Source organism: Delphinapterus leucas, chromosome 8, assembly GCF_059928025.1.
Source record: "Delphinapterus leucas isolate spDelLeu-1000000601 "Yukka" chromosome 8, BTC_Dleu_Yukka2, whole genome shotgun sequence".
NCBI classification, from domain to species: domain Eukaryota; kingdom Metazoa; phylum Chordata; class Mammalia; order Artiodactyla; family Monodontidae; genus Delphinapterus; species Delphinapterus leucas.
The window spans coordinates 37589162-37607664 of NC_143136.1; the positions used below are offsets into that span (position 1 = coordinate 37589162).

Consider the following 18503-nt stretch of genomic DNA (forward strand, 5'->3'; position numbering starts at 1 on the left):
TTTACTGGGGCCACCATACTTACTCATCAGATGTTCACAATAGATAATTCATTCATCCTTTGTGTATTTCTAATTTCATTTTCTAAAGAAGATGAAGAAGAAAAACCTTTTCTTTTCATAGTTCTCTTCACAGTTTTATTTTCTGCTTTGAAACACTGATCTAACTGCTAGAAAAGAAAACTGATTTCATAATTAGAGGAAATTACTGAGGCGGGTGGTTTAGAGTGGTAAGAACAAGAACTGAAAAACTTAGTGGTAAGGAAGAAATAAATCATTCTTTTTGGAAGTTTGACGGGGAAAAGACTGAGAAATTCAACTACTTCAGTGGTAGCAAGGGTCATGGGAGAAAGATTTTTCAGATAGGGGAAATCTGGATTGTTCAAAGGCAAAGGGAAACGATGCAATTAAATTTTTTTAAAAAGGTTAAAGGTTAGATGGTGGTGTGAAGGGAAACTAAAGATGGAAATGGATGAATTGAGAAGCAAAAATGGAGGAGTTTACTTTCAACCAGGAAGCCCTTCCCTATGAAATTCAAAGAAAGATGATATCTAGAAACATGTTTCTGAGGTAAACAGAAGGGAATATGAGGGTTATTTCCTGGCTGGCCTTAGTTTTCAAGTGAAGGAAAGGCCCAGTCATCTCCTTAAGGGGAAATTAGGAATGCGAATTTACAGGAGTGGAAGGAATTAAGAACAGTAATTCTCTTAGAGTGAACCACCAGGAGTCCCCAAAGACCATTCCCTGGACCAGAGAAAGGCTGATCTCACCAAGACTCACCCAGGGAGGCAGTCAAACAGAAAGACTCCCCAGCCCCATCCTCAGGAGCATTCAACAGGTCCAGGATGAAACTGGGGGATCACTTTTTAACAGGGTCCCCAGGAGATCTCTATGAGTAGCTAAATCTGGAAGCCACTGGATAGGGATCCCCGAGGTACGAATAAAAGAATTCCAAACAGTATTAAAGGCACTCGTAGAGGCAAAATGTAAAACTTTGCCATGAGGCATATCTATGAGGTTTTGTTATTTTCTCACAACAATGGAAGAAACAGAGAAAGTAGAATTATGAGGGCTAATAATCCACACAGTAACTGGGAATTACAGTGGCATTGAGTTGTGACCAAATCTCACCTCTGATTCCATGGTAAAAAAAAATGACTAAAATCAAAACAAAAAACCTCATTTCTCATTCTTTTCCATTCAATCCATTTTTAACCAAAAGCAGCTCCTGTCACTGAGAAAATCATTACCTCAGTCCATGTGGGCACTTGTGTCCCAGGTCAGTCATTAGTTTGAATAAAAGGAAAACATATGATTTGGTTTTGCCTTTGGGTACTTTGCTAGTGAACTTCTTAGGGCTGAATTCTTAAGTGTTTTAAAATAAAATATCTAAATTTACTGGTATATTTAAGTCCAGTTTAATCTCAGCCCTTTGAATTCCTGTAGAGCTTTCAGCAAGACATGGGTACCATACAACTTTAGAAAGTGATTACTTACTGCAGAGGTGTAATCATAGTTTTGTTTTAAGATAAAAGCTCACATCATCAGATCTCTGTGTCAGAAATCAACAGAGAGAAAGGACAAATAAAAATTAACTACTCTCCTGGAACTGTATACTTTTATAGTTTAAATGATGCTTTTTCTGATGTTGAATACCCCTTCCAAATCGCCTGATTAAAGCTACATAATTCAGTCAAAATGAAATCATACTATTTAAAAATAACTTTCTGAAAAAAATGAAACCAAAAATAGTATTAAGGCACAATGGGAAAGACAGTGTGTCCGTGTGTAACATAGCACAGTAGAAATGGTCTTTTGTAATTGAAACAATAGTACTGTTTCCTCAACCAAGTGCAGCCTTTTTTAAGCCCAGAGAGTGAAGAAATATACATATAATTAATTTAAGCAAATTACAAGGGCAGCTGATCCATGCCTTTATAAAATAATCTCTGTCACAGTACTGCATTCTAGGAAGCAGCCAGCTGTCATACAGCCTTAATGAAAAATGCCAGATAAGTTGCTTTACTTCAAAACACAGAAATTGGCCTGATTAAATCAATGAGTTTCTATCATATATTTATATCATCTGGAAAGGAAAATCTAGCCTCCTTTTTTTTTTTTCTAGCTTCCTTCTGAGAGCTGAAAAACATCATTTCTTTCATCAAGAAATTTCACTAAAAGTTATGACATTTTAATTAATCATTTTAATGTCAGTTTCTTCACTTCATTTACTTTCTGAGTGATATGCCCTAGTTCCTTTGATTTACCTCCATTAAGCAGAGAAAAAAAACTGTAAGTCACATGCAAACTAATATCAAAACCCATCCTTGATGTTTGAAACTATACCACCTTAGAAGTATATAGCTCTTTGTTTAGACCTGAATTGTTCTTTGTTAGATATACATCTTTCATAGAAAGAAGCTGTATTTCTTAACAAATTTTCAAAGAAAAAACTGAGAGAAAAGTAAGAAATATGCTTTCTCTTATACAGTTAAACATATTTTAGGACAGCAATGATCAAACCTGGGTACACATTTAAATCATCTGGGAGCCTTTGGAAACTAACAATACCGCATTCTACATAGATGAAATCAAACTTCTGAGGGTGATGCCTAAGCATTGGTGTTTTCTCCTTTTTCTTAAGCTTGCCTGGTGATTCTAATGCAGCCAGGTTTGAGAATCCTAAGTAGGGCACTGACTCACATTCGGGTGCATGTTGGTATCTCTTGAGGGTGGAGGTTAAAAACATTGATCCTTTGGTCCTGTTGTGGCTAAGTTGCCCCCCAAACCCCCACCATATTCATATGTTTAAGTCCTACATCTAGTACCTCAGAATGTGACTGTACTTGGCAATGGGTTCTCGAAAGAGGTCAAGTGAAGTTATTAGGATGGGCCCCCATCCTTATAAGAATAGGAGTCCTTACAAGAAGGGGAGATTAGGACACAAACAGGTACAGAGGAAAGACCATGTGGAACAACAGGGAGCAAAGAACCACCATCCACAAGCCAAGAAGAGAGGCCTCAGAAGAAACCAATGCTGCAGACGCCTTGATCTCGGACTTCTAGCCTTCAGAATGGTGAGAAAATAAATCATAGTAAATAAATAAATGATCATGAGTCACCCAGACTGTGGTACTCTGTTATGGCAGCCCTAGCAAACGAATGCAGGTCTTATCCCCAGAATTCTGATTTCACAGACATGGCTGCAGCTGGAATCCTCAGGTGACTTTAACGTGTGTTCAGGATTAAGAGCCACTGCTTTAGGTATCGCGAAGTCTGATTTCACCTGTTTTCTGCCTTATGTTAACTTGAGAGCAGCTAGTTACACTGTGTAACATCCCCCTACTGAAGCCATCAAATGAATATTACTCGGCCAGAAAAAGGAACGAAATTGAGTCACTTGTTGAGACGTGGATGGATCTAGAGACTGTCATACAGAGTGAAGTAAGTCAGAAAGAGAAAAACAAATATCGTGTATTAACGCATGTGTGTGGAACCTAGAAAAATGGTACAGATGAACCAGTTTGCAGGGCAGAAGTTGAGACACAGATGTAGACAACAAACGTATGGACACCAAGGGGGGAAAACCGGGGTGGGGTGGGGATGGTGCTGTGCTGAATTGGGCGATAGGGATTGACATGTATACGCTGATGTGTATAAAATGGATGACTAATAAGAACCTGCAGTATAAAAAAACAAACAAACCAAAAAAACAACTAATACTAAACTTTCTTTGGGTTATTTGTATGGAAATATGTTAATATAAATGTTTCAGACATTACATGAAATTTCTAAAAATCTTATATGTTCTGGTATAATGTTATAAGTCATAATTCTAGTTATTACTTTAAAATGTATATATCATAAACAACTAAATTTCCTTGTCAACTGCATTATTCTGAACTTTCATCACATCTTTAACCGGGGTCATTTTTAAGGCTTTTGTCATTTACAGACAGTTCTGGGTGGACTCTGATGCCTTTGCAAAAATGTTCCTGTAAAAGGGTTTCATCTTCAAGGAATTCATGGAAAAGACTCTGACAAGTACAGGTTTCTGGGAACTGACTATACTGCTGAACTGAATGAATAAGCATTTTCAGAACTCTGATGGAAAACCGATGAATTCATAAAAGTGCTAACGAAAGATCAAGATGAAAAAAAATTAATTACATGGGACTGAGTGAACTCATGAGGATGATTGTAATTTTTGTGACTTTCTGTTTGAATAATAAAAAAAAAGCTTAAATGGATATAACCGAGAAGTTGGATAGAAAATTGTTTTTCATTTTATTGAGTATTTTGTTCCACCTAGTGAAGAATTCCCACAAAAAAACGGTGCCATTAGTGCTGTCTCACCTCCATTCCCACCCCCATCAGTGGAAGGTATTATTTTTTCTTATGATAGTGATATATTTGTTTCATATCATTCACAAATCTAGTTTTCAAACGTTCTTATTTCTATTTCTCTATCTTTTCACTCTTAATAATGCCATTTTTATCTCTACATAATTGAAAATTTTACATAATTATTGCAAAATATGGATTTTAATAGGTTCAATGTTAATTTGGAGTGCAACAGCTATATGTTTTATTTCTTTCCCCCTACAAGTGGTCTCGTGGGCTTTTGAGTCACACAAACCTCAGATCCAATCAGTTCTACTACCAAATAGCTGTGTAACCTTCAGGAAGTTATATAAACTCTCCAAGCTTCTAGGCAGTCCTCTTTAAGGACTGGGTATGTGTTCACCTGGCCCTTAACCCTCTACTCACTGGTGGAAGAGAGTAACAAGTGGAGTTTAGGGCCCAAAATAGAAATCATGTTTTGAGGATATTAGAATAGCCCAAGCAGCTGAAGACACTTGCCTAGCTTAGATATTACTTGAGAGAGAATTAAATGTCTTTCTTGTCTGAAACACATTATTTCAGGGATACTAGATTACAGCTGCATAGCTTGTTCCATAGTCTAACCATTGTATGGAAAAGAGCTTGAAGAAAGGAAAATGTGGAGGTTATGAGATCAATTAGAAGGTCAAACTGAAGACATCCAGGTGTAGAAGTTGGTGGCTTGGACTAACACAGTGGCAGTGAAGGTGGACTTGGGAAGTTGGTGGAGCAAAGGTACACTTGGAAGTACAATCAACACAGATTGATGATGCACTGAATGTAGAGAGATGTGTCAAAGATAGATCCCAAGGTCCTAAGAAGACAGAGGCATTTATTTACTCATGAAGACTAGAAGAGAAGCATATTTCTAGGGGAAGATCAAGAAATTTAACCATGTAAAACTTGAGATGTCTGTGAGACACAGACTTGGAGCTGTCATATCAGAGTTGAAGGTGAAAATCTGAAATTTAAACAAGTCTGTTCCAAAGGTAATTTGGGAGTAACTTCTCTATTCATCACCAGCCGTGGGGATCATTGCCTGACCCATCCCAACTACAAAGCGCAAAGTAAGCCCAGGTGCCAGATACCATCTTAAATGGTTAGAGAACAGTATGGAGTCCTAAGTCAGTCATTCTCTACGTGGAAAATTCATAATTCTTTTGACCTTCCCCTCAGCCTTTCTCTTTGGGATTAATGAATTCAAGTTCTTTAATCCTTATGTCAAACATCTGATTGCTTTCTATTTAACCTTTCATTGTAACTGTGTGTAGTTTGTGTTTTCAAAATTCTATATCTAACATTTATTTCTAAAATGTCTTTGTCCAAACAATCTCTACAATATTGAGAAGCCAGTATGGCAGAGAACATCATGGGTACTTGGGACCACATGTAATCGATAGAAGTAGCTGCTGAGAGAGGTGAGACAAAGAGAGAAATGGACCTTAGAAAATTTTATCCGGAGGTCAGAATTCAAACTTATGCCTCTCTTACCTGAATATACTCATCCAAATAGTATTAAACATTCTAATAATGCTTTTCAATATGAGAGAAAAAGAGAGAGAAACATCCTGACTTGATTGCTATGGTTATGGGGAAGGCATTGTGAATGTGGATATGCTGCCTTCACAAAGTCAAAGGTATGAACAGTAATCTCCTTCTCGTCTCTAATGAACACTCCCTCACTACAGCACATTTATAAACTTCCATGAACTCAGTGAAAGTCGGTTTGGGGATACATTAGGCACTTTATCATATTATCCCTTGCTCATACTACTTTTAAAAGAGCTGAAGAAAGAAATCCCTTCCTATCCATTTACTACCTAGAAAGGATCCTAACAAAAGAAAAAAACACTTGCTGGCAAACCAACATGTTTCCTGAGATAAGAGAAGGGACCATAAACACATTCATTTTAAAGTACTCATTTTTTAACTATAGCTGCTAATATTGAATGACAGTTGCCATAAATTCTAATTGGATGAGGTGCATTAGAGTTAAGTGTATCAAGCCAAAATGCGCTTATATCTATCTGCCTTACAGATTTCTGGAAGCATCTCACAGCGTGTATCTCTGCAGCTATAACCATTTCTAACCTAGCTTCCTTTTCCAGGAAGTCTATTTTAGGCTCAGAAATTTAAATACTGTATCAAAAAAAAAAAGAAGAGGAAGAAAAGCATAAGGACTTCAAAAAATCATTATATAATGTAGGCCATAGTTCAGGACAATATATAAGATAAAGAACTTTCCTCCCACTCTTGTCCAAGATACACCTTGATCTTAAGTCACTCAACAGGCCCAGTGCCATTGACTTCCACAGTCATTATCCATAATGATGATGATGAACCAGAATAAATAGCCAATTTACCAACTACTACTCTCATTGTGTCCAAATATCACAGCCTTTTCCTCAACCAGTCTTTCTAGATTTGCGATTAATCTTTTTCATTTCCTTTCTACCTGCTATGAAGGAATTAATATATAGAAATGACACAAATATCAGATAAGAGGCAGAAAGAAAAGGAGGAGAAAAAGAAGGCAACTTAGGCAATTCTCCAACTAGATAATGAGCTCCTGAATAAGTAAGAATCGGCTAAGAAATGGTGCCCACCCCACTCATTGAAATTTTTACAAGTTCTCTTTCCATAGCCTTACATCAAGGGCAAGCCTTTAGAAAAGCAGAGAGCCAGTAACTGCTCCTCTCACACACGCTTTGTTTCTAGGAGCAGGTACTTTAAAATATTTCCTTTATTAGTTTCTTACTTTTTATAGATTGACCCTAAGCCTCACCAAAAGAGAAGAAAACAAGGCCCAAACCAGCAGACCTGACCAAATCAGGATGTCTTCCCTATTAGATGTGATCTCCCTTTCCTTTCAGCACTTACAGTGTAATGCTTAAAATGCTATCTTCTATTTCTTCTCCATTCTGAACCCCAAGTCCCCACTGACTTTAATGTTAACTCGAGGCCACAGTCCTTGCCTCACCTTGAACCCCTCCAACACCTGCAGAGTGTCTTACTAATAGTAGATGACTAAGGAATGGCTCTTGAATTAAATGAAATTGAAATCATCTTTCTATACACACACACACACACACACACACACACACACACGATCTTGAGTTCTCAAGAAAGCACAAGTCTGTGGAAATGGGAAATAACTGTTTCCAGTGCAGTAAAGAGGTGTTTTAGGATGGCAATTCCTCAGCCATCACAAGCTGAAGAAAAAACCCAAGTTCCCAACACAACCTCCTTCCACAGGATCAGCACAGAAACTAGCCCCATCTCATGTCAGGCGGTGACTGTGGAATGGATAACCAAGTAGCAGAGGGCTCTGCAGTATTAGTAGCAATGGCCAAACAGAGAAACTGTGGGAAGGACCAGCAAAGCCTAAAACAGAGAAACTGGTCATTCTTTGAGTCTTTCAGTGACACCATGTCTTACTCATTCACCACTCTAGAGAATTTCTTCTAAAATAGCCCGGTGCTGATCCATGAAGAATATTTGATGGTCCAACCTAAACAAAACCGGGAATACACATAAATAGTGTGTAGAATGACCACAGCCCTCCAGTTTAGTAACCTCCCAAAACACCTGTAGCCTCTCCATTTCGCCTTTCATGTTCAACTGATCTTGTAGTAATAAAAACATTCAAGAAAGAGTCTTATCATAGTCCTTTATGCTTCACACTGAATTTAAACCTGGGAATAAGGGCTCTGTCCCATGGTAAAAAGATTGGTTGGTCCGTGGGTTGGTAGATTGGTTGAAGAAGGGCACAAGGTCCATCCTAATGTCCCTGAAATCATTCTCAGAAAAGCCGTCTCTAGATAGGAAGGCAGAAACCCCATCAAGTCCACTTGTGTAAAGGTACTGGTAACTTCTGCATGGAAGAGAAAAGAATGGGCAGAATTTGGATGAAGAAATTAGTAACTTAAAGATCAGCCATATAATTTGCTGTTACAGCAATAGCTGAGTTGCATGTGATTCTAGTCCAGTTCAATGACTTTATCCTCTTTAAAAAAAAAATGAAATATCCTCAGAGTAGTATAAATTACAGCACCAATTCCAGACCACTGCTCTGAGGTGGGTGAGGCAACAGGAAAGTGTATAATGAAAATGACTTCCATCAGCCTGATTTAAACACTTTTATAGGGACAAAGCGATCCCGGGCTTGGCTGCCGGCAATAGACACCGCGTAGGTTATGTCTTCCCTTCTGAGACACCTCCCACTTTCCTTTCCCTGTCAAGGTGGCCCTTATTTTCACTCCAGCTGGAATTTACCCATGAGAAGTTTAAGACAGTGAACATAGAATGTGACTTGGCCCAAACCCCTCACTTACCTTCCCTGCCATTCTCCAGCCAACCTGTCCCTCACAACTCTGCTGTCCACAAGCCCTGATCACTCAGAGATTTGATACAGAATGAAGCATGAGTATCATAAAGAATAACTTCTACATCATTCACTAAAACACTTTTATAGAAAAGGAGATAATAGAAGATACAATAAACCAAATACACCCTTTCCAGACAGAAAGAAAAACTTTAAAAAAAAAAAAACACTTTGTCCATCTTTCTCCTTATGTAAGAACTTCTGTGAATTACAAATGCAATTAATAAAACTGCACACATGCCCCCTCAAGATTTGTCCTAGCAGTTGCAAAATGGTTCTCTGAAAATCCTGGAGGCAGATGACCTACTGGATTACAAAGTCCCTTTCACTGTTCATACTTTGTAGCTCAGCAGGCCTGACCACTGATAAAAGCAGAGGTTTGATACAAATCAATAAACTGGAGATCTAAGAACATACATCACTTTTCCTAAACTTACAAGGAAATGAATAGTATCAAAGAATAAGGCACAGTAGAAAAATGAGGTCTCTTTACGCAATAAACTATTAAGAAGAAAAATAAATATCCAGTTATTGCATTTTATTTTTAACCCCTTAATTTTCACATATTCAAAGTCATCAAATATGAAATAACCCAAACATCTTTCTCTCAAGATACTGCACCAAATAATTCAACTGCAAAACATCTGAGGTTGAGTTCAGTCACATCATTTGCATGTATTCTATTTTGTGAAGAGCAGATCTGATGGAGTCGTGTTTCTAACGACCAAAATAGTATGTTTTCTTGAAGCAATGTAGTAATTGGAGATTCTCCTTAACTGATATTTTCAAAAGCACCTCTTTAAAATGGGAGGTTGAGATATATGGTAAGTATTATATGCTAAAAGGTCACTATCTTCTCTTATAAAAGTATGATCAGGTTAAAAGATGGCACATAGTCCATTTCAAACCACATTAATTACTTTTCGATTGTTCACTTATACACAGCAGTTGTAATGGATTTTTCCTTAATCTAGAAGTCTTATGACTAGTAGTCGTTTGCACAAATTACTGCACACTCTTCCATGAAGATTCACCCCATGGGAATGGCTTCCTCTTCTCTCACTCAGTGACACATGTGTGCATTACAGGAGAAAAAAATGCAATAGGACAATTTTAGGCAACAAATTTGATTAAATAAATGGATTGGTATTAAGTATATTGTTTTCTCTTTTTTTCCATTATTCTACAACCTCACACTGATAGAGAAAGGATAAGGGATCATACAAGTCGAAGAATGAGAAACAAAGATAGAAGAGGCACAAGTACAAAGTCTTCTGTATCACTCATTTTGCTGGTTACCTAGCACTGTTTTTATCTTTTTCATGGTTATTCATGAGAATTCACATCTGCCCAGAATCTGAATGCATAGCATTCCTGTCCTCTAACCTAGGTCAAAATATATAAAATACACAGCTTTCAATTATTCCTATAAAGTATCCTTTAATCACTCACATCCCTTCTACCTAACCTCCTGAAGCTCCTGAAAGCTGAAAAGACAAGGGAAAGGAATTTTGCTGAGGATCCCAGTGAGTCACTTTGAGTCAGAGAAATGGGCCAGGCCACTTCTGCTGGTCTGCTAATAAGAGCTGCAGTCACTTCCAAATGAAGAATGGGAGACTTCTTGGCCACTGAACAAAGAGTGAAAGAGGGGAAGCAGCTTCATTCATAGGTAGAGGAACATACTGCCTCATCACCTAGAAGGCAGAGCTGTTTCCACCTGGAGTGTTTATAAGACTACTAATATAAATGTATAAAACTAATAGGGGCGAGATGTGTATAACAAATATCACTATGGCACAAATGAAGCTAGAAAATGGCTGACCTAGATACCTTTTCTTTAATCATTTATTTATGAACATAATTTAAAAACTAACAACCCAGCTGAAGCATAAACATTAGCAATTACAGGATTTCATTCAGTTATTTGACATATGCCTAATGCTAAAACATTCTCATTTTAGAAAGTTAAAATTAAAGAAAGGTATAAAGAAAAAATTACCAAAGGGAAAAATATCATGCAAACATATTAAGACAGTGATTATTGACATGCTAGTATATTTTCTTCAGATATTTTTCTAGGTATATTTATTTTTACATTGTTATGCCCACATGTGTACATAATTGAGATCCTATTATTTCATTTACAATTGTAGCATCTAAGTTATTAACAACTCTTAATAAATATGTTTGACTGAATTTAATCTTGAAATTAAGCAAAAGTAGGGAAACTCATCAGTAGAGTGACCCATTAGTGATTTAATACCCACAAAAAAAGAAAGTTCAAATATATATTTCCATCATTAACATTTCATCATACTGTCCTCATAAGAACTTTTTAAATTGTGGAATCCAGTGTAATTTAAAAGAGAGAGAGACAGAGAGACAGAGACAGACAGGTCCCTAACCATGTTTAACAGCACTTTCAAAAAATAATCCATTTCAGTAACCTTCAGAGCTAAAAACTGTGCCAGTGACAATAATGTTAGCATGGATTCCATTCACAACATCTCAAATATTTATCTAAGATATATTTCAAGCATTAGCTAGTACCTATCTTGCTTTTTTAAAAATCTAATGGGGTCAAGAAAGAATTTTTGTATAACTAACTGCCTGGAAGCTCCTAATAGCTCTTCACAGTTAGGACTTACTACCAAATAAACAACATTTGCTTGCTTAATGTCACTGAGTACAGAGCCAAGGAGATTTAACCTTGACAGTTAAGCCATTTATGTTGAGCGATAATGTAAATTAGAAGAAACTGCTTGTCCAAAATGAAGAACTATTATATCACCCTGCATGTTTATCCACAACACAATAGTTTGAGCAAGGTTAAAGGAAGCACTGACACTTGTATGAAAGGAATGTTCTGAAACTGTATACCTTTATTTGAAATATATGCATGTAATAACTAGATACAAATATAAAGCAATACACCAATTCAAAAATATTTCATAGCCAGTCTCTCGGTTTCTTGGCAGTAGCTGTCTCTTCAGCCTTTTACTTAATTTCCAGGACTTGAATTTACCGCCATGTCCTCTGAAGAAGGGAAGCTCTTTGTGGGAGGGCTCAACCTCAACACTGATGAGCAGGCTCTGCAAGACCACTTCAGCAGCTTCGGACCTATTTCTGAGGTGGTTGTTGTCAAGGACCGGGACACTCAGCGATCCTGGGGTTTTGGCTTCATCACCTTCACCAATGCAGAGCATGCCTCAGATGCCATGAGAGCCATGAATGGAGAGTCTCTGGACGGTCGTCAGATCCGTGTAGACCACACGGGCAAGTCGGCCCGGGGAACAAGAGGGGGTGCCTTTGGGGCCTATGGGTGTGGTCGCAGCTACTCTAGAGGTGGTGGGGACCAGGGCTATGGAAGTGGCAGGTATGATAGCCGACCTGGAGGATATGGATATGGATATGGAAGGTCCAGAGACTATAGCGGCAGAAGCCAGGGTGGTTATGACCGCTACTCAGGAGGAAATTACAGGGATAATTATGACAACTGAGAGGAGTCATGCACACCTAATGTAGATACACAAGGAATAAAACTTCGGATCCAGGACCATCCCTCCAAATAGCTGTATTTATAAAGATTTTTGGAGCTGCACTGAAACATCTGTTTTAGTTACATCAACTTCTTTTTTTGAGTAGAGCTCCCAAGGTAGCTTGTTAAAGACCTTTCAGAAAGTTCCATGTGTGTTTTTAAATTTTTCTCCCATTTAAAGACAAATTCTGAGACATTTGTGGAGTCTGGATATTTTTTCCTTTTTTTACCAGTTTTTTAGTTCAGGCTCTCAGGAATGTTGGTTCTGGCAAAATATGTTTGGCCAGACTGATTTTTTTAAATAATGTGCATCTAGGAACATTTTAAACACCGGTACACAATGTTTAATTATGATTAGGAAGCAATTTCTGACTGTAACTATAAGAAATGAAGAACATGATCACTTAGAGGTGTTTTTTACTCCAGATCTCTGCCTTGATTATATAGAAGTTTCTTAAAAATATTTGTGTGTCATTTTTTTTTTAATACTGGAAGAAAAAAATATTCTGTTGTGTTTCATGTAGCGTTTAGGATGTCTTTCACCAAGTTGGTTAAAAAGATGAAAACAAAACAAACAAACAAAAATATACCATCAAATTTCAATAACAATGACCTTTGTTTTCAAGTTTAAGTTTAATAGTTTGTGCATTTTTCAAAACAAAAAAATAGGTCTTTCTTTTTGCTTTTCCTAAAAGAGAAAAAAAAATACTACACCCTATTTGTTTATCAATTTTCACATGCACTTGCCATAAATTCACTAATGCTAAGTATAAGTATCTGTTTGGATTATTCCCAAAAACTGCATAATCTTAAAATTTTCCATAATGCACACATATGTTGATGCTCAAATTATTTCATCTTAGGAATGGAACCACACCATTTAACCCCTGGGAAAAATGTTAAAATCTCACCCACACATTTGAATCAGAAGTCTGACCCATGAAGAAAGATGTCTACTAAGAATCCCTCTTCCCAAATAGTCCTTCCTAATGAGCCAGAGAAGTTGCTAAATCTGGAAAACAGTGTAGCTATATCTCCAGAATTTTTGTAAAGATGCCTTCTAAGTTGACTTATATAATACCTGGCTATTTGCCTTGAAAAAGCTAATTCTGTTTATTACAATGCTTCTCTGGGCTTTCTGTCTTTCTTCTTTGTATACTACCATTAGCAAAAGGCAGAAGGTAACCCTCTGAATGAGAATGTGAGAACATACCAGCCAAATTAATACTTGAACTATCAAAGGCAAGAGACACAGAAGAGGGTGAATACAGTAAGGAGGTGCTCACTGCCAGCACCAAGATGAGTTTAGGAGATGAATGGAGATGGAATTAAATAACATTGATTTACATAGTGAGAAAGTCATTCCCTTTTTGGTTCAGTTCTGACTGCAACATAGAGAACATCTAAGTTTGGTGCTAGTTTTTAACACCACTCTAACAGTAAGCTGTGGTAGATTAAAGATGACCACAAATTCTTTGCCATTCTATCCCTGTATCTGTACTAGCGTTAGTGACTTCTTAACCAATAGAATGTGACTAAGATATTATGAGACTTCAGAGGCTAGGCCATAAGAAGCCCAGTAGGGTCCACCAAGACCTCTTTGAACAATTACTCTTAGATCCCAGCTGCTATATGTGAGAAGGACAAGCCACATGAAGAAGCGATGTGTAGGCCCTACAGTACAATCCTAAGGGAAGTCTCAGCAAACCGCCAGCATCTATTGCCCAACCAGAGAGAGTCATCACAATGCAGTGGTTAAGAATCCACCTGCCAATGCAGGGGACACAGGTTCAATCCCTGGTCCAGGAAGATCCCACATGCCGTGGAGCAACAAAGCCCGTGTGCCACAACTATTGAGCCTGCACTCTAGAGCCCACGAGCCACAACTACTGAGCCTGCATGCCACAACTGAAGTCTGTGCACCTAGAGGCCGTGCTCCACAACAAGAGAAGCCACCATAATGAGAAGCCTGTGAGCCGCGACGAAGAGTAGCCCCTGCTCGCCACAGCTAGAGAAAACCCGCGTGCAGCAACGAAGACCCAACGCAGCCATAGATAAATAAATAAATAAGAAAGCCATCATGACATCCAGCCCAGCTGAGCCTTCAGATGACTCCTGCTCCAGCTGCTAACTGCAACCACATGAGAGACCCCAACTGAGAACAACCAGATGACCCAAGTCAATCCACAGAAATGTGAGAAATAGTCGTAAAATGTCATTTTAAGCCCCAAATTTGGGTGGTTTGTTTTGCAGCAACTGATAACCAGAACACTTCCTGCTCTCCCTTTGCAAGATAAAGAGAATAGGCTCAGGTTCAGCAAGTACAGAGGCCAATAGTAGAAAGTACAAAAAGACTGTTTTCTTTTCATCTTATTTATGTTTGTGGCAATCGATAGTGAGGTTTTTATTGACGGTAATGATTAGAAAGAGAAATGTCATATGAATATATTTAGGGTGACAAATGTTTAAAATATCAAGGAAATTATCATTTGAGTTTGAAAGCTTATAACAAAAAATGTGATTGTGAATGGCTGACATTTGGAAAACACTGCATAAAGAGAAGAATGTTAACATGGAGAGGTTCTAAAAGGACAGACTGGGATCAGGAAACAGAAATCTGTTATTTTGCTTAGGAGAGGTAAAACGGCATTGGAAAATCAAGAAGTAGGTTCAGTCCATACTTGACATGTTCTCATGTTCTCTGTTCAGATGTCACCATATATTCCTGAGTTTCCATTGTAGGATCTGATGGCAACCCTGACCTCTCCCACAGGGGTTGTGTGGAGGCTCTGTAGCATTGCTGTCCTGATACTGTTCACTCCATATACTCTTTTTTTTTTTTTTTTTTTTTTTTTTTTATGCGGTACGCGGGCCTCTCACTGCTGTGGCCTCTCCCGTTGTGGAGCACAGGCTCCAGACGCGCAGGCTCAGTGGCCATGGCTCACGGGCCCAGCCGCTTTGCGGCATGTGGGATCTTCCCGGACCGGGGCACGAACCCGTGTCCCCTGCATCGGCAGGCGGACTCTCAACCACTGCACCACCAGGGAAGCCCTCCATATACTCTTTAGAGGTTAAAAGAAATCACCAAGAGCCCACTGAAGTTTGACAAGTTATTTGCTCACATGCTGTGAACAGGAAGTTCACACATGTTGTAAAGCAGCAAATAAGCATTCATAAAGATGAGAGAGAAAGCAAAGACAAACCAAAAGCCATTAACAGGCAGACAGCATAGTTTGAATACAATGACAGGTACCCTTCAAATTAAGATTGAATTTGATTCAGAATGTGTTTGGAATACAGAAGAAAAAAAGATAAATGTGCTATGAAATAAGTGACTTTAAATGTGATACTCAGGGGCATTTGAAAGTGAGTAGAAAAATCAGGCCACTGGTCATAAGAGAGATCAAAATGAGAAGAGGCTAATGACAAAGGTAAGGGAAGTGTTTGGTAGGAGGTTCTGCAGGCACAGAGGAGGTCTCAGTGAGTGAGTGAGCGAGTAAATAGGTGAGTAAATGGAAACAATTGTAATTTAAGTACAACCAGTAGACCATTAACATTCGTGATGGATGTCCTCGGGCTTCTGTAATTACAAAAACAGCATATGATTTCCTCTATAAAATACACACATGAGAAGATATGGGTATAGACTTTCTCCTTGACTGTGAATGGCTCCAACAAACCAGCCTTGCATTCTCAAAGTCATATTTATGATTTGACAGAATTATAAAGCACTGCATTGCAGAGCTTAAGGTCCATTCCCAAATACTGGAAACTGAAAATGTTAAATTTGGGAAAGCTTAAGAGTCTACTTGTAGAAATTAGAACATTCCCTAACACCGTACACAAAAATAAACTCAAAATGGATTAAAGACCTAAATGTAAGGCCAGACACTATCAAACTCTGAGAGGGAAACATAGGCAGAACATTCTATGACAAAAATCACAGCAAGATCCTTTTTGACCCACCTCCTAGGGAAATGGAAATAAAAACAAAAAGAAACAAATGGGACCTAATGAAACTTAAAAGCCTTTGCACAGCAAAGGAAACCATAAACAAGATGAAAAGATAACCCTCAGAATGGGAGAAAATATTTGCAAATGGAGCAACTGACAAAGGATTAATCTCCAAAATTTATAAGCAGCTCATGCAGCTCAATATCAAAAAAACAAACAACCCAATTCAAAAATGGGCAGAGGACCTAAATAGACATTTCTCCAAAGAAGATATACAGATTGCCACCACACACATGAAAGAATGCTCAACATCATTAATCATTAGAGAAATTCAAATCAAAACTACAATGAGATATCATCTCACACCGGTCAGAATGGCCATCATCAAAAAATCTACAAACAATAAATGCTGGAGAGGGTGCGGAGAAAAGGGAACCCTCTTGCACCATTGGTGGGAATGTAAATTGATACAGCCACTATGGAGAACAGTATGGAGGTTCCTTAAAAAACTAAAAATAGAACTACCATACAACCCAGCAATCCCACTACTGGGCATATACCCTAAGAAAACCATAATTCAAAAAGAGTCATGTACCAAAATGTTCATTGCAGCTCTATTTACAATAGCCAGGACATGGAAGCAGTCTAAGTGTCCATCAACAGATGAATGGATAAAGAAGATGTGGCACATATATACAATGGAATATTACTCAGCCATAAAGAGAAAAGAAATTGAGTTATTTGTAGTGAGGTGGATGGACCTAGAGTCTGTCATACAGAGTGAAGTAAGTCAGAAAGAGAAAAACAAATACCATATGCTAACACATATATATGGAATCTAAGATTAAAAAAAAAAAGTTCATGAAGAACCTAGGGGCAAGATGGGAATAAAGACACAGACCTACTAGAGAATGGACTTGAGGATATGGGGAGGGGGAAGGGTAAGCTGTGACAAAGTGAGAGAGTGGCATGGACATATATACACTACCAAACGTAAAACAGATAGCTAGTGGGAAGCAGCCGCATAGCACAGGGAGATCAGCTTGGTGCTTTGTGGCCACCTAGAGGGGTGGGATAGGGAGGGTGGGAGGGAGGGAGACGCAAGAGGGAAGAGATATGGGAACATACGTATATGTATAACTGATTCACTTTGTTATAAAGCAGAAACTAACACACCATTATAAAGCAATTATACTCCAATAAAGATGTTAAAAGAAAAAAAAAAGTCTACTTGTATTCACTTGGGAAGAAATTTCTTCCCAGAAGCTGAGCATTGATGGCTGATTAAGCAATCCACTGGCTAGAACTGAGCTACCCCACCCAAAATTCAAGCTAACTGATTTTTTTTTAGTCAACTGATTTTTCAGACTTCCTCAACACAGTTTTAGTGTATAAATAAATCCTCCACATCTCTGAAGAATATATTTTATATTTTTTACTTTATCACCCAAATAAAAACCAACATTTTTCTAAATACTTAAATGTTTTCAGTGTGGGAAACTGTATGTGCTGTTGATAGTTTCCTAGCCAGTACATTCATAAATTGGAGATTATTAATAATTATATCACTATTCACAAAAGTCCATCAGGAAAAGTCAAGAGGAATTCTTAATCCTTTGATTGATAAGGCACTTTTTCCATCTTAAAAACAGCCATTTTTTGTTGCATCTCAGGATGGTCTACTCCCCTAATTTATTCAACAAATTGATAGGAAAACCAGAGCTAGAAATCGATATTCCCTTCACTTTATTCTATGTTCAATTCTAGACCATCCGCAATTGTTATGGAAACCCTAATTGTTTAATCCTTCACTATTCAGAATTTTCAGTCAACCACTTAAGTCCTCAGAATATAATGCTTACTTTTCTACTGAAGACCCGCAAAATGAGAAAGATATTTGAGCTGCCACCTGCCCCATGCGGACAGGCAGGTCAGCCTAATGCTTGAGACCTTGACTGTGGAGTCAGCCTCAGCTCTTTGGACCTTCAGGAAACAGCTTGAGCCCTCCGTGCTTCTGTTTCCTTGTCTGTAAAGTGTTGACAATCACAGTATTGCTCATGGGGTTGTTGTGAAGCTTAAATAGAGTGATATGTGTAAAATACTCTATACAATGCGTGGCAGAGTAAGCACTATATGAATCTTAGCCACTACTATTATTGTTGTTATTAGAATTTACCACAATTAAAATTAGCTCAAATCTAAAGGTGAATCTATCAGAGCTTCCTCCATGGTTAATACCAATGGAAG

The 18503-nt window shown here is 38.0% G+C and overlaps 1 protein-coding gene and 1 pseudogene across 1 annotated transcript in view; one reads left to right on the forward strand and one right to left on the reverse strand.

Annotated features, from left to right (window-relative positions):
- Window positions 1-18503, reverse strand: part of PLCL1 (phospholipase C like 1 (inactive)) — a 359068-nt gene that overhangs the window by 223659 nt on the left and 116906 nt on the right. The gene's annotated exons all lie outside the window — the stretch shown is intronic.
- On the forward strand, window positions 11779-12462 carry LOC115802114 (RNA-binding protein 3 pseudogene; annotated as a pseudogene).